Source organism: Vombatus ursinus, unplaced genomic scaffold (assembly GCF_900497805.2).
Source record: "Vombatus ursinus unplaced genomic scaffold, bare-nosed wombat genome assembly UNPS02007629.1, whole genome shotgun sequence".
NCBI classification, from domain to species: Eukaryota; Metazoa; Chordata; class Mammalia; order Diprotodontia; family Vombatidae; genus Vombatus; species Vombatus ursinus.
In genome coordinates this window covers 17567-21658 of record NW_020947407.1, presented here as the reverse complement: position 1 = coordinate 21658, position 4092 = coordinate 17567, and the positions used below count along the sequence as shown (strand labels likewise).

General features: G+C 46.6%; 1 long non-coding RNA gene across 1 annotated transcript; it reads right to left on the bottom strand.

The window, feature by feature from the left end:
* Window positions 1-2342: 2342 nt before the first annotated feature.
* On the bottom strand, window positions 2343-2734 carry LOC114033953. Its single transcript, XR_003568053.1, has 2 exons — window positions 2669-2734; window positions 2343-2443 (listed from the first exon to the last, which is right to left on the bottom strand). It is a non-coding gene; the product is annotated as an uncharacterized LOC114033953 (long non-coding RNA).
* Window positions 2735-4092: the final 1358 nt, after the last annotated feature.

Here is a 4092-nt window from a genome sequence, read left to right as displayed (position 1 = left end):
CTGTGTCTGCAGGAGAGAGAGTGACCATGTCCTGCAGGGCCAGTCAGAGCATTAGCAACTACCTACACTGGTACCAACAGAAGCCAGGCCAGGCTCCTAGGCTCCTCATTAAAGTTGCTTCCACCCTAGAGTCTGGGGTCCCATCGAGGTTCAGTGGCAGTGGCTCTGGGACAGATTTCTCCCTCACAATCAGCAATGTGGAGGCTGAGGATGCTGCAGTCTACTTTTGTCAGCAGAGCTATAACTGGCCTCCCACAGTGCTACAGCTCTGAACAAAAACCTGCCCAGGCAGCAGCTGAGGGAGGCATCACTGCCCAGGGGCTTCTCCTTCCCCCCAGCTGGGTCAGAGGCAGCTTGTCTGGGCTGCCTCAGGGAGAGGTTTCTGGGTCTCAGAGGAAGATGCTGTGGCTGTGACCAGTTCTGACCTGGATGTCTTTCCCAACCAAAAATCATGGAGCGTCGCAATCTAAATGATGAAATGACCTCTCAAAGGTGGGCTTCTCTAGCCCATAGCTGACCAAGAGTCCCCTTTCCAAATTCTCAAACAAATGTTCTTATAGCTTGGCTTGAAGACCCCCAGGACAGGAAGTCTATCTACCTAGGGAGCTGGGTGGTGCAGTAGATAGAGTCAGGTATGTTGTCAAGAAGACCTGAGTTCAAATCCAGCCTCAGACACTTAATAGCTGTGTCATGTTGGGCAAGTCTCTTAACCTCTGTTTGTCTTAGTTTTCTTACCTGTAAAATGGAAATCAGAATAGCACCAACTGCTGGGGTTGTTGTGAGGACCTAATGAGATAATAAAGCATTTGGCACTGTGCCTGGCCCTTAGTAAGCACTACAGGAATGTTGCCTCACTTTATTATTATTACCACCTCCAATAATGGATCAGCAATTACACTTTTCCATGGTTCTCATTACCAGGGAGTTCGGTAATATAACTGGATTCGACTCTAACGATTAGGGAATTTCTTTTTTTTTTTTGGGTCCTGATATGTGACACAATGTGCCTCTTGGTAACTTCTTTCCATTGTTCCTTGCTCTGTGCTCTGGACTGAACAGAATGAACCCAATCCCTGAGTGTCGGACAGACTCCAGTGCTTTTGTGGTGTTCTGCCTTAATGAAACCACAAATGAACAAAGTCAAACCAAATGAATCCAAGGAGTAGCCATGCTTTAAATGTATGTCTCTGTACGTTGTGTCCATCGCTTCTCCATCAAAAGGTGGTAACCCACTTCCTCATGGTCCCAAGGTTTTCTAGTCTTGCCCTGGTTTGGAGCACCTCGCGAGTAATGCTTTTCCTCCTGGGGGCCCCATTTTAGAATGAACTTAGACAGGGAGGCTTAGGGATGGGGAAGCGGGGGAGCAAGGGAGGCGGGATAGGGAAAGGACCAGAGGCCAAGAGAAGGAAGGAAACAGGAAGCTTAGCTTGGTGGTGGACCGCCATGGGGATATGTAATAACTGCCTTCAGGCATCCAAGGGGTGTTACAAGGAAGAGGGAGTGACTTGTTCTGCCTGATACCAAACCCCAGAAATAGGAGCAAAGGGTGGAAGGGGCACAGAGGCAGACTTTAGTATTAATCTAAGGACAGACTCCCTGGCAATGAGAACCACGTAAAAGTGTAATTGATCTTCCATTCTTGGAGGGAGTAATAATAATGAGAGTGAACATTTTTAGGGTGCTTACTAAGTGCCAGGCACAGTGCCGAGCACTTTACCATTATTATCTCACTTGATCCTCACAACAACCTTAGGAGTTAGTGCTGTTTATCTTTGCCATTTTATAGATGAGAAAAAAAAAGGCAAACAAAGGTTAAGTGACTTGCCCAACATGACACAGCTATTATGTGTCTGAGGCTGGATTTGAACTCAAGTCTTCTTGACAATATGCCTGGCTCTATCCATTGCACCACCCAGCTCCCTAGGTAGATAGACTCCCTGTCCTGGAGGTCTTCAAGCAAAGCTTTAAGAACACTTGTTGAGGATTTGGAAAGGGGATTATTGGTCAGCTATGGGTTAGACAAACTCACCTTTGGGTGTCATCTAATCATTTAGATTGTGATGCTCTATGATTCTTGTCTGGGAAAGAAATCAAGGTCAGAACTGGTCACAGTCACAGCATCTTCTTGTGAGACCCAGAGACCTCCTCTTGAGGCAGCCCAGACAAGCTGCCCCTGACCCAGCCAGGCAGAAGGAGAAGTCCCTGGGCAATGATGCCTCCCTCAGCAGCTGCCTGGGCAGGTTTTTGTTCAGAGCTGTAGCACTGTGTGAGGATTACTATAGCCCTGATGACACTAACAGACCGCAGCATCCTGGTTTCTGTTGATACCAGTGTAGGTTGGAGCCAATGCCCTGACTGGCCCTGCAGGACATGGTCACTCTCTCTCCTGCAGACACTGACAGGGAGGCTGGAGACTGGGTCAGCACAATGGCCCCTCGGGCATCTGCAATCACAAACACAAGATAAAGAGTGAGAAAATGCAAGTCCCTATTTACAGGAGGAGAAATCTCTTACACAGTGTTGTGAGTTCAACCTTCCTGTGCTGGGCCCTGCCCCCATGATCACCAGTGAAGAGCCACGTTTTCTCTCTGACCCTCAGAATCACACACATTCAGACTTCTGCCCAGAGGGACAAAAGGCAGGGCTGTCTCTGCTTTTCCTCATTCACCTGAGATCCAGAACAGCAGGAAAAAGAGCAGCTGAGCCTGGGACCCCATGTCCATGTGCCTGAGCTCTGAGCTGTCCAGCATCTTCCTCCCAGCTGCCTTTTTATAGCTGCCCTCCTCAGTAGCTTCAGGGGCTGGGAGTGAGCCATGCAGAACAGCTCAGGGAGGGAGGTTTCTGCCCACAGGACAGGATCCATTATCTCTCCTCTTAGATAGCTCATATCTCTGAGCTGTATGGGTATAGATTTGCCCTTCTGGAACCCTGGCATGGGGTATCCCAAGGATGTTAGGTCCTAGCCCGGCCCATAATCCCTGAAAACCTCAAAGATGCCAAGAAAGCTCAGGACCAGCCTGGGTCCAGTCAGGAAGTGTCTAGTGACTTCAACAAGGTCACCCTCCACTCTGGCTTGAATTAGCTGCCCATCAATCATGATTCTTATTACATCCCCACTGGTTCATAGTGATTGCTATGAGCGTCTGATCATCGGGGAGGAATTTGTAGGCATTAGAGTTAGCACAACAGAAGGGAGTCATTTCTTAATGTTTAAATAAACCTTGTTTGATTTTTCCTCCATCTGCCCAATTGCCATAGCTACTGAAGAAAGTTCCTGTTACCAAAGTCCTTGGAAATGGCAAATGGTTCAGCCTCAGATGTTGATGTGGTTTGATTAGAAGAAATGATATTAATGAAGAGGAATTCCCATCACTTTGCTGCTGCACCCTGAGGATCATGAGGTCTTTCCATTCAACTTGCAGCTCAAATGTCCAATATGGGTCATCTCCCCCTATTGCGGCATGAGCTCCTGGAGAACACGGACCATCTTACTGCTTCACTTGGGTCTCCAACTCTTAACACAGTGGTTTGCCCATCATAACTGCCTAATCAGTTTTTTAAAAAATTCATTAATGTATTCATTCATGAAAAGGGCACTATAAGAAGCGAACCTTTGGATGGGCCACTAAGGAAAATTCATTTTTCTTCTTCGTTGACTCTACACAGATGATCTGGGAACTTTGGGATATGAATTCCCATGCAAACTGAGGAGCTACAGAATCCTTTAAAAATCACCTAGGTGGGGGTGCTAGGTGGTGCAGTGTATAGAGTAAAGGAGTCAGGAGGACCTGAGTTCAAATCTGGTTTCAGCCATTTACTAGCTTTACAAGAAGAAATTATAAAGAAATTCGAGGCAACTTGAGAAGCCCCTTTAAACTAAATCAACCTATAATAAGTTACTCTTTGACCTCAAGTAAAAATTGGGAATCACTTCAAATAGTGGAAAATACGTTAGTATATATGGATCAGGAATAAGGAATGAAAGAGTCAAGGACTTTAGACTACACAGAATCCTTATACCTCTAGAGCCTTCATAATTTTTGAGAAAAGACATAGTAGGTGATAGACACAATAATCACCAAGTAAAGTCAC